The 13,073-nt window shown below is 41.7% G+C and overlaps 1 protein-coding gene across 2 annotated transcripts in view; it reads left to right on the top strand.

Moving 5' to 3' along the window:
* ANK2 (ankyrin 2) overlaps positions 1-13,073 on the top strand; it is a 331,669-nt gene that overhangs the window by 38,475 nt on the left and 280,121 nt on the right. The gene's annotated exons all lie outside the window — the stretch shown is intronic.

Below are 13,073 nucleotides of genomic sequence, written 5' to 3'. Positions count from 1 at the left end.
GCAAGACTGTTAAGTCTAGTCACATTTATCCAATTGGGGCCCCCCATGGCGCTGCCCCCAGTCTCCAGGACTTCCCCTACCGAGAAATGGCAAGTCAATCATTTTACTTCCATGGCCATCAAAGCAGACTTAGGTTGCCTCAAGCATCTACTGCTTCTGTCATTGTAATTCAACGCTGTCTTTTCTCTGGGCAGTCTACCGCAATGATCTCCTCCAGTACCCCAGCCAGTGTAATGTAATACTGCATACAACAATAGAAACCCGAAGCAACTAAGAAAAAATATATGTAGAAGTGTTATTTCAAAATCAGTTACTTCTGGCAGCTCATTGGAAGGTGATATTGGTGACAGGCCTTTGAAAAGCCCCATAGGAGCATGAGGGCTGATGAATATTCGGTATATTTTTAAATGAAAAGTAGTAAAGTTGGAACGGCACAAGTAGTAAGTTGGCGAAAGGTTAAGAGCTTCATCCACTTACCATTAATAGAAAAGTACCTTGATGGTTTCATTAGAAATATCAGATCAGCCGCCGTAATCCCTTCCTTTTAATTCCCTGTTGTTCCGTCATTGCGCTAGGCAGATTAATGCCATGCGCTGCCTTTGGAGGTGCAGCAGGGATATGCTTTCTAATCGTGAGTAAAGCTGTTTGCTTTCGTACTTAATGGAAATAATGCAGAGAGAAATGTTTCTGTATTCTGTCTGCCCTCTGAATGGTGTAAGACCTCTTTCACGTCTGGCTTTGAAATAGTCCAGTCGCAGGATATACGGTTGCATTTTTCTGCCAAATGTGGGCATTTCCAAATATTCCTGAATAGTGAGAAAGAGGTGGCTGCTGGCTCCTGTGCAGTGTGTGTTGGCTCTGGAGACCCTCTCCCCACCCCTCTTTTCTTTTTCTCTAATCCTGCCAGCTCCTCATTCCCTTATTGGAAGAAAATATATTCTTATCTAGTCCAGGGGTTCATTAAATAAGATAGCTGTGTTGGTACACAAGGGGGGAAAATACCCACCAACACTAGTGAAATACCGGGTTTTTTTTTAGGACCAATAACCAAAATACACTTTTCTTAGGACCAATTGTTGTGTCAATAAATATGTTCCCCAGAACCTTTAATCAGGCTGGATATTAAGTGCAGAAAAAGGGGTAGGAGAGGGAGAAATATATTTAAGCTTGCTGGAAAAGCCCAACGTCTGTCTGCAGTTTTTAATGTTCTGAAGATGGAGACTGGAAAGTGGTGTGGGCTTAATTGGATTGTGTGGAGATAGATGGAGATCAAATAGCACCAGAAGCTATTAGGATGAAGTAAAGGGGGGGGGGGAATGCTTCAAAAAAATACAAACACTTGGAGTTCATTGGAGTTCTTCTCCTCAGTCCATTGGAGAACACGATTCCTCGTAAGGCAGAGAGTGGTAGAAAAAAAAAACATGACAGGCCTTATATTAACAAAGCTGGAGCATAATTTGAGATGATGTGCTAGGGGAACAAGTCGATAGAAATCCAATTGGATACCCTGCCCTTGTGGGCCTGTAGCCCTCATAAGCAACATCTTGTGAGTATATCATCTTCCTGCTATTTCAACTCATCAGACAATACCACATTAGTGTCCAAGCCACTGGTTCAGATTTTGAAAATGAGGAGCAATAGGTCTGCCCTTAAAGACAACGTAAAAAGTCCTGTTGATTCTGAATGCCACAGCCTGGCTACTTTCAGGGGAAGAAGAGAACATTCACGTCACACCCATTCTGCAAACACCCCATTGATTACTGATTAGTTATTGGGTTCAGATCAGGGTTCATCCACAAAACCTTTAACGACCTTGGAACCATATATACCTGAGCCAAACTTGCCACCTTGCAAATGGACAAAATCAGCAATTGCTCATTGATGCTCATTGACGTTTCCATTGGTGGCTCCCACCTTGCGGAGACACTTAACACTCTGATATTTAAATTGAGGTTGTGTAATAAATACAATATAACATTTTCATCTGCTTAGAGATCTATCCATTTATGTTGCTTCCTATATAAGAGGTCTAATATGTTTGCTGGCCTAAACAGTCTTATACCTTTCTAAGTCCATTGAATTCAGTGGTTTAAAAGGCTGTAAACTCTGTTTAGGATTGCCCTGTAAATGGTAAAAACCTTCTGCTTGGTATTGGCAGGAGGAATTAGGAGAATAACTCGTGCTGAAAATGTGGCTATCTTGTTTGTGTTATGCATAGTATTATATATAAAGGGTCCACCCAATTATAATGGAAGGGCCTACCAGCTCTCTTGCTTCCATGAAATAATCGTAATACCAGGCTCCTAATTAGAACTAATGTTACTGGAAATTGCTTGGCCTATGTTGGATGAAGGAATGCAGTAAATTTCATGCAGTGCTGTAATCTTCTAATTCATTAATATACTGTAGGAAACCCTTTTATACAGCATAGCAGGCTATTTGTTGCGATGTGTCAAATACCTCATTATACTTCTGCCAGTTGCCATGATCCATGTTTCTCTTCTTGTTTCCACTGGGAAACTATTAATCAGTCTTTATAACCAAATTAATATACTGAAAACTGCGAGGCAGCAGGTTTATAACCGTATGAAATTTAACTTGCTGATTTCTGACACAATGACTACTTTTGGCTTTATGCTTTGCAGATTACACAGAAGTGCCAGGTACCTGCATATACAGCAAATATAAATGTAGGATGTGAATGTTTTGTCGCATGTAGAATAAAGGACATGTAAGGACCACCATGCATTTCCGTTAGGGACAAAAAGTGGACGTGCGTCTTGTTTCTCATGATGTTTTCCCATAAAAATTCTTGCGCCATTTTTATTTTAGATCTTTGGATTAACACAGATGGCACATGGCAGGGCTGTTGTTGTTGTTGTCATCAGCCATTCAGTCAGGTCTGACTCTTGGCGATCCCGTGGCACCTTTGAGACCAACAAAGATTTATTCAAGGTGTGAGGTTTGGTGTGCCACCGGACTTAAATTTTGTTTGCAAGATCTTTTGTGAGAGGGCAGGACATTTGTTTCCCTGTGTTTAAAGATTCCTGTTGATTGATTGATTGACTTCATTAAAAACCTGCCTTCCTCCAGGGATCTCAGAGTAGTGTACATGGTTCTTCCTCCCGTTCTTTATCCTGATGACGGCCTTCTGAACTAGGTTAGGCAAGGCTGAGAAAGAGCGACTGGTCCAAGGTCACCCAGCAAGCAGTCTATGGATCTGAACCTGGATCTCTCAGATCCTGGTCTAACTCTAGCCTGTATGTCACACTAGCCCTCTGTCTGTGTTGACCTAGTGCCTTAGCCTGCCCTGGACTGCCTTGTGCCTCTTGCCTGACCCTGACCACATTTCTTTTTTGCCTTAATCTTCTTTTCCATAGGTCTTGACTTTTGGCCAGACTGTGATGTTTTCTGTTTCACCCTAGGGATTTATTATTTACCTCTGACCCTCTGGCTGCCTGACCCCTGGCTTGGCTGTAGTCCGTTCTGTCCTGTTTGACCAGCCATGTACTTGACAGTTACATAACAGACAGTATCCTGGCCTGAGTTAAGATCCTACAGCCTGCAGGGAGAGGTCTGACCTTTTCATAATAATTCTGGCTGTTGTGTCCTCATCGCTCCTCCCCTCCTCTTTTGCCGTCTGTTGTCATGGTTCCCTTCTCTCTTTCGTACTCTTTTTTTTCCTTCCTGTCCTTCCTTGAAATATGTGGGTACTGCTGTTGTTTGTTCCTTGAAAACTGAACAATGATACTGAAGAAAATAGATAAATACAGAGCAAATCAACAACTATATAAAAGCACACAATTACAACATCAATTTTTGATCCGATAACTAATCTTGTGAATAGTCAGTTTGACATCTCGAAGGATTTTGATATTTTCTGTATTCAGACATGGGTTTGGATCCCTCTGGCCTGCTCCATCAATTATGGCATTTTCATTGCTGCAAGGAGCCTCCCAATGATGTGAAAGGCTATCAGGGAAGGTACTACTGTCAATGCAACAAGTTGATGGCATCCAATACAGGGACGCCAACAATATTTTCCTTCTGTGTACCGCCCAGCATTTTACACAGAATGCTTGCCAATGAAGGCCTTAAGATCATGGCTGTTTCTTAATAGTCAATAAAATCAGAGTCCAGTAGCACCTTTAAGACACAAAGATTTATTCAGGGCGTGAGTCAGTTTGATGAAGAGTTCTGGATAACTTGAAAGCTTGCATTCTGTTTTATTCAAGTGGGTGGTCTAAAGCAGCAGAACAAATTTAGAGTCCAGTAGCACCTTTAAGACCTATAAAGTTTTATTTAAGGCATGAGCTTGGCCTTATGTGCTGATGCCACAGTAGCACAGAAGTGGATAGATATGTAGTATGCTCCATATGAAATCCTAGCAAATGATGGCTAGTACTAAGGTAGGTTGTATCTATCTTTTCTTAAAGTAACAATATTGAACACTCAGGGAGAAGAACAGAATATACTTTTAAGATCTCAAATCCGGCATCCTAGTGGCAAATGCGCCTGTTTTATTGCCACATGTTCCACTCACAGTGTAGTACAAAATGGAGTAATACCCTTCTAAGCCCATTGGATTTAGAAGTGTGTAATTCTGCTTAGGACTGTGGTGATAGCATCACTCTGCCATTTTCCTCTTTACTGTAGCTGCCCTCAAGAGGAGCCATTTGAGAGCATTACATCACGTAATTCTGGAGGGAGAGGAAGCAGATAGGCTTCACAAAATATGTTTTCCCTGCAATTATGCCTTCTTTAAGTGTTAAATGAATTAGCGATAATAAAATTCTAACTTTAAATAGGAATATTTCATAAATGCAGTGACAAATGAGAGGATTATATGGACATAACTTTTGAGAGCTACTTCAACTCAAGGGATATAAGAGTGTTTTGCTTTTTCAGAAAGGCGGAAATTTTCAGAAAACTAAGTAGATTAGTCCTCTATTAAAGTCTGGGATTAATTTGACACAAGATGTTAGACATACACTGGGATTTCAGTTGAATGGAAAATATCTACTGATAAAATTATGGTAAATATAAATAAGTAGATATTAAGATACTGGATAAAATTATACTGGAGGCTGTGACTGGATGGCTCCAACAGAGTCACCTGAAGCTTGACCCCTCAAAGACAGAGGTCCTATGACTTGGTCAGAAAGGGCCAGGAGCAGAAGCGCATCTCCCCAGCCTAGATGGTGTGCAGCTATCAACTTTGTGCACAGTTAAGAATTGGGGGTGATCTTTGGTGCCCCCATTTCAGTGGAGGCTCAGATCACAAAAGTAGCCCAATGGTATTTTTCATCTACGCCAAGTGAAGTTACTAGAGTCCTACCTGGTTCTGGGAGACCTTGCCACAGTGATCCATGCAATGGTCACTTCCAGGCTAGATTACTTTATGCAGGGCTGCTCCTGACTTGGAAGTTACAGCTGGTCCAGAATGCAGCTGCTCAGGTCCTGATAAGGACCCCATGGAAGGCGCATATTCAACAGGTTTTCAAACAGCTGCATTGGCTTCCAGTAGAGTTATGAATCGGGTTCACGGTGCCAGTACTGACCTTCAGAGCCTTACACAGTCTGAGACCTACATATCTGAAGGACCTCCTCTCCCAATATGTACCTTGGAGAGCACTTAGGTTATCTAGTACAAACCTATTGGTAGTGTCTAGCCTTTTATGATACATTGTTTTATAAGTACCTTTTTTTTAAAACTTCACCACATTAAACAGATTGTTATATGCTTCCTTGACAGTCCCATGGGCTAGTAGGTGGGATTCATTTTCCAGTAAATGAACAGATGACTCTCTGGCAGACTTAGTTGCTCTAAATTCAAAGTAAAACAAAGCTTTCCATATCTATGTTGTATTTGAAATCAAATCCTCCCCCTCACCCATTTTAGAAAGGTTTTAGATTTTGAAAGCATTTGTCAACATGAAAACATTTAGGCCATCAGTATTTTTAATGCTGAGCAGATTGTGTAATTTACCCTGTCTAGAACGGTATTGTGGTTTGTGAGTCAAACTTTCACTCTGTTCCAGGAAATCTGCACAAAGACAGTATTTGTTCTTATTTGTATGAGAGTCCTAATCATGCAGTTCCAGGCAGCTTCACTGAAGCTATCTGACATGGGAAAAGAGGAGCTGGTTTTAAAAGATGTTTAATGGGCAATAGCCAGATCTGCAGCCCTGCAAGATTTTCTAGTAAAAACGTGTTTAAAATAAAGTTTCAGTTCAAAGAAAAGTTCACAGGGGAAAATGGAAGAATTCAGTGTTTGAAAAAGGCCGTCACCATTAACACACCTTGAAGACAGAGAGACAGGAGAGAAATGGGAAGAAGGAAAGGTGAAAGGTGACAAAGGAGTAGAAAGCAAAGCAGTGTGAATTGGATGAAGCAGGACAAGTAGTAGAAGAGAGCTTGGAAAGGAATATCTAAAACATTTTTAACCTGTCTTTCTACCTCCCTTAGCATCCCTGAGGCAGCAAACAATAAAAACAACACACAAATGAATAAAAACAGTTAAAACACATAAGCTGCCAAAAGGATCAATGAAGGAATGCCAGGCAAAACAGAGATTTCTTCTCCTGCTGGTAAAGACCATGATAAATGAATCTTCCTGGGGAGGAATTCCATAGTTTTGGTACCATGAGGAGTGTAGAAAAGGACATGAATTGGGGCAGTAGGTGAGCCGGTGGGCACCAAGAAACAGCAGGTACTATGTTTGTTCAGTATTTAATGTGATCCTTGGAAAGTGTTAAGAGAAAACTACTGCAGTTTCTTGTGTTTTACAGGTTTTGTTATGCAATCAGAAGATAACAAATTCACTAATTTGAAAAAAAAACTGATATATTGAAGAGTCACAGAACATAAGAAGAACTCTGCTGGATCAGACAAGTGGTCTATCCTGTTTGCAAAGTGGCCAACCAGTTGATCTGGAGATCAAACAACACGATATAAAGGCTGAGGCCTTTCCCTGATGTTGACTCCTGGTACTGGAATCCAGAGGTTTACTGCCTCTGAACATGGAAGTTTTCTTTAGTCACCATGGCTTGTAGCTACTGATAGACCTATCCTCTGTCTAATCCCCTTCTAAAACTGTCCAGGCCTGTGGCCATCGCTCCATCCTCTGGCAGCAAATTCCACATTTTGACCATGCTCTGTGTTAAGTATTTACTTTTGTCTGTCCTAAATATGTTTCCCATCAGTCTCCTGAGTCTCGAGTATTTTGAGGGATGGAGAAAAATGTATTTTTGTCAACTCTATTCTGCATAATTTTATAAACCTCTAATGTCCCCCCTTATTCATCTCTTTTCTAAACAGAAAAACCCAGGCTCATCAGGGAAGGTGCTTTAATTCCCAATCACCTTGGATGCCCTTATCTGTACTTTTTTCAGTTCTTCAATGTCCTTTTTGAGATACAGTGACTAGAACTGTGCACAGTATTCCAAATGAGGTTATATACATGCTTGTTCACATAGAAGCCATTTTGTTTTCATTCTCTTTCCTAATAATCCCTAACATAAAGTTTACCTTTTCCACCATAAGGTTGATGGACCTATCTAGTATGTCCCCAAGATCTTTTTCGTTTTCACTTTCAGAAAATTCAGACTTCATTAACCACTAGCTGAATATGAGATTTTGTGTTCCAGTGTCCATTACTTTATACTGTTACCCACTCAACCAAATTTGTGGAGATCCTCTTGGTGCTTTTTAGTCATCCTTAGTTTTCACTATCCTGAATAAGTTCACGTCATCTGCAAACTTGGCCACTACACTACTCCTAGCTTCCCTAGTTCCAGATCATTCATGAATAAATTAAATAGTCCCAGCTCCAGTCCAGAACCTTGTTGGACCCCACTGCTTACTTCCCTCCAACTGTCCATTGATTTTTATTCTTTGTCATTTAACTTAGTTTTAAGCCATAAGAAAAATCCATCTTCTTATCCCATGGCTACTAAGTTTACTCAGGAGTCTTTGGGGAGGTTCATCCTCCGCCTGATGACCACAATGTCACTTCTGGGTGAAGTTGGCATGTTGCATTAAAATATGGTATTCTTCTGGTTCAGGGGGAATTGGGGCATGTAGGGGACCCCTGCCCAGACCAGTGGACCTGGCAACCCTACTTGGAAGTGGTGTTGAAATCCTTATGTTAGGAGTGGATGGGTAGGTCTGTGCCAAAGTGCTCATGCTATTATCAGACACAATTCAGCTTTTCAAGACAACCATGGATCTGTCCCAAATTCTTTCTCTTCCTACATGGGTCATATGCTTGGACTGGTATTCTGAACTGAGTGGGAAGCTGGTTATGTGTGGACAGGGATCTTTTAATTATTCCCTTGCCATGAACAGATCACTAGTAAAGGTGGTAAACCCTGGAGGCTTATGAATTCAAAGAATTTCTTTAAACCCTTGGACATTTTCCTATTAACATGGCTGGTGGTCCTGAAGCTCTGACTGATGTCTAGAGTGGGGAAGGGTCTGGAGTGCTCTGTATGATCCTTCCTAGAGTTGAGTGAGTCACACCTGTTCACTAGAATGCTGTTGGCTCCCTAATATAGCATATAAAGGAAGCAGTGGTGATAATTGCTTGAGCTCAATGCAAGTGAGTTGGGTGGAACGCTAGCTAGTCCATTTTAAATCTACCGTGTAGTTGTGAAAGTGCTGAAGAAACCTAGTATCATCATGTTTGTACTTTACTTTTTAGTGGATGTACTGGCATTCAAAGATATGAGCAACTGATTATGGTACATTCTGGTTGAGAGTAAGCGGGACCTTCCTGGGCTTCCTTTTGCAATAAAATGATTATATCTGCTCTGATTCAGATGCCTTCTTTGGCTGCATAAATTATTCTGGTCCTGACTCTCAACCTTGAGTGGTAGCCCATCCTGGCTAGTTAAGCAAGCAGAGTATCAAAAAATGCCAGACATGATGAAAGGTTCTTCAAGAAATAGAATCCTTCATGCTGTGAAAGAGACAATGGGAAAGCTAATTCTGAGAATGTCCCGGTTGGACCTAACAGATTTGGCTCTCAGCAAGTCTTCAGTGTGCCAGTTTTGTGCAAGAGCTCGAGCGGGTGCTGGCACCATTCCTATAAGCACCACTCCTGAATGATATTGGTGAAACAGATCTTAATCAGCCTGATTTCTTCTGCCATATTTTGGGTCTGAAATCGTCTTAGGTTTCATTGGTGAATGATCAGTACTGAAAGTTGGGTGGATAAAAGTTCTCTAGAATCATTTTGTGGTTTTCATACTACTGACCATGATATTGTTTTGGGTTGCCTTGCTTAAATGTCCCCAGAAAACTACCATATTGCAGTGCTTTTGGTCATTTCTAACAGATTTCAGAAAGTGGTTCTCTTGGTATTGGATTATACAACAAAGTTCAGTCTTTCTCCCCTGCTTTTCAAACATCATGTTGCTGGGGCATTCAGTATCATCAGTATGTTTGTGATCTCTGGTTTTGTTTTTCTCTTTTATCTGATGTGGCTGTGGTCATGGATGTTTTGGATGGGTATTTGAGATCAGTAATAGACTAAAAGAGGGAGAATATACTGAAACTTAATTGGGATACGACAGAGATGCTACTGGATTGGATGGTTTTATCAACCTGTTCTGGGTGTGGCTTTGCCCTCCCTTAAGAATCCCAACATGCATCCTGGCTGTGCTTTTGGATCTGCCCCTGTTATTGTATGTCTAGTTAGTGGCTCTAGGAAAGGACACTTCTTGTTCCCTTGGTCTGGAATGCTAACCATGTCCTTCCTGCGTAGGAAAGTTCTGGCCATCATGATTCAAGTCCTCTTAATTTCCAGAGGAGCCTACTGCACTGTTCATATGTGGACATGCCTTTGAAAAGTGTTCACAAAGTAAAACATGTCCAGAAGGTGTGCAGCAACTCTTTAACCACCCATATAAATCCACCCAAGACCTGGGATGTGCTAGTGACATCCTGTTCTAAGATCCATCATTAGCAAAGGTAAGATTGATAGGTATTTGTGGTAGAGCCCACAGATTCTGGATATCTCTGATCTCAGAAGCATGGTGAGCCAGCCATGCTTTCTATTGTAAATAACGCACATAGTTATTCTAGAGAGCTTTTGAAAATGAAATAATTTCTTGCACAGAATCCTGCCTTGAATATGCTGTCAACATCCCAGAGCCAGGCTCATTTAAGGATTCCCCTACCTTATTTAAATGTGTAGACCAGTCACTCTGATCGTCTTTAGACGGTCTTCTTTTTCTGCTGTCCCTACTATCAAAGATATGATGAGAGGCTAGAACTCTGTTCTTGAGGAAACTCTGTCCAGATTGCTAAACACAAGATTTCTGGAAACTGCATTGATTTTGCCATTTTTAAGTGCCATTAACACTAAATATGTTGGTTACTTAAAAAGTTGGCTTCCTTTATCCTGGTAACAGATAAGATGACTGCTGTACCGCTCAATTGGAGGAGTGGGGAGAGAATTGTATGGTTCATTCCTTATCAACCTCTTATAGATACAAGAGCCAGGAATTGATATGCTTAAAACTTTACATTAAGCAGGAATCTTCAATTTTAGAACTGGCAACCATGTGTCTCTGATTACATCTTCCAGCACTGATAAAATATAAAACTTTAACTTCGCTATGAACTCTGCTTGAGGCTATAGAGAGAAGCAACACTGCTGTAAGCCTAGAAAAACAAGATTGGCATGCCCCTTCTTTTCTTACTTTGTTTAATGGGCTGGACTGTAAAGAATAAAATAATAAAAATGAGGGATACTGTGGAGTTATGAGAGATTGCTGAAGATGGAGTGTTTAGGAATGAAAGATGTCCATTGAATATTGAACATCTGGTAATGGTAAGGTAAGCATTATTTTAATATGCCCACAAAGTCATTTAATAAATAGCAGCTACTCAGTTGGCCCTTTGCCCTTGCTCCATATTTTCACAACTGTGTGCTGATTCAAGTAAAGCACAGTGAAAACTCACACGATTTTCTTTCAGATTATTCCTTCCTGTCTGGGGCAGAGAAAGGAAATGAACATGGCCTTGCATCACTTCCTGCCTTCCTCACATGACATTATTTCTGGCCCAGCTTTGTAGTCCTGCCATACCAGTCATAGTTGCGCCAAGGGGATAGCGGCAGAGGTGAGGAGGTGATGCCTCCCCAGAATCCTTGTGAGGATGTTCCAGGTACAAGTCCCTACTACCGTCCTGCTTTCTGTGCTTAGATTGCCAGCTCCTCCCTCAAAGAATTCACCCAGTCACTGAGGTGCTTTGTATTTTGCTCATGTGCACATTAGCTAACGTGCACATGGCTCACCAGCCTCCCATGTGGTCTAGCAATCTCCCATACTTACAACTGATCTTCAGGCTACAGAAATCAGCCTCCCTGGAGAAAAGTGCTGGATTGGAGAGTATTGTCCCCTGTTGAGGTGCCTCTCCTCCAAGCATTGCTGTCCCTGGCCTCCACTTGAGGAATTTGCCAACCCTGACTTATGCTGACATACAACATGGGCACAGATACATCACATACAGAATTACACACATCCAATTGACACTGTCCGTCTTATACCGTTCACCAGTGCAATCGCACTCAAGCCAGAGATTGCCTATCCTGGTTGAGCTGGACTGGTTTGGCAGCAATGGCAACTTTGGTAGCTGTAAGAGAGGTCCTGAAGGCTTTGTCCTCACTGCTCCTTCAAGATAATCTTCAATACCCTCTGATGTAACGTGTCTCTTCATTGAAGAAGGGTTGGGTTTTTTATACCCTGCTTTTTACTGCCCAAAGGGATCCCAAAGCAGTTTGCAAACACCTTTCCCTTCTCCCCACAACAGTCACCTTGTGAGGTAGATGAGGCTGAGGGAGCTCTAAGAGAACTGCTTTGTGAAAACAGCCCTAAGAGAACTGTGACTGGCTGGCTATATGTGGAGGAGTGGGGAATTCAACCTGGTTCTCTAGATTAGAGTCCACCACTCCTTGACCACTATGTCATACAGCTCTTTGCCTACCTCCTCTCAATTATCAATTTCTTCTTTATGTGTTTGTGTCACTCTGTTTGTCAGGATTTATTGTGCTGAAATGGTGAGATCTCCTTCAAATCATCTGAAGATGGGCAGCCCTATGTTACATCTTCAATAGAGCATGCTTAAGAGTTATGGAGTGACTGCTTAGTACTTCAAGTACTTGAAGGATTGTCACAGAGAGGATGGAGCATAGTTGTTTTCTCTTGCCCCAGATGGTAGGACCAGAACCAATGGGATGAAATTAATTCAAAAGAATTTTTGGCTAAACATCCAGAAGAAGTTCCTGACAGAACGGTTCCTCAGTGGAACAGGCTTTCTCAGGAGAAAATGGATTCTCCTTCCTTGGAAGTTTTTAAGCAGAGGCTGGATAACCATCTGACAGAAATGCTGATTCTGGGAATTTAGGCAGATTGTAAGTGGCTGGGCAGAAGGGATTGTATCCATGCATGGCTCTTTCTTGCATGCCCAGGGAAATGCTGATCCCCACTTTAAGGTCAGGAGGTGGATTTCCTCCAGGCCAGACAGGCAAAGGATTCTGGTTTTTTTGGGGGGGGGGCATCACTTGGGAGTGGAACTGGGGTCACTGTGGGTGGGCAGGTAGTTGTGAATTTTCAGCATTCTGCAGGAAGTTGCACTAGATGATTGTGGAGGTCCCTTCCAACTCTATGATTCTACCCTCAGAAATGTGTTATCAGTGCTATATACATTCATTCATCATAATGTGTGGTTTAAGTTCTTTCATGATGTACTTGGAAAAGCCATAGGTAGCTCTCAGCAACATCCCCAGCATTGCTGTGATAGATGTTCTTAAGCTGTCATGGTGACTTATTAAACCTTGTGTACGATATCAGTTAACATCGTGATCTCCAGTGCAGCCTCTGTGTGGGACACGGCACCTGCCGCTGTGTTCAGATGTTCACTTGCTTCCTCCCTGAAGTATCTTTTCCTGGAATGAACCAATCTTGGCCTTTCTCCATCTCACTGAAGGTGGAAGTGCTTCAGAAATTGCTACAGGAATTGCATTTGTGTATGTAGGGGCAACCTTTTAGAAATGGCTGCCTCCA

Source organism: Paroedura picta, chromosome 10 (assembly GCF_049243985.1).
Source record: "Paroedura picta isolate Pp20150507F chromosome 10, Ppicta_v3.0, whole genome shotgun sequence".
Lineage (NCBI taxonomy): Eukaryota > Metazoa > Chordata > Lepidosauria > Squamata > Gekkonidae > Paroedura > Paroedura picta.
The sequence above is the reverse complement of the archived record's forward strand: the minus strand, read 5'-3'. Positions and strand labels throughout refer to the sequence as shown.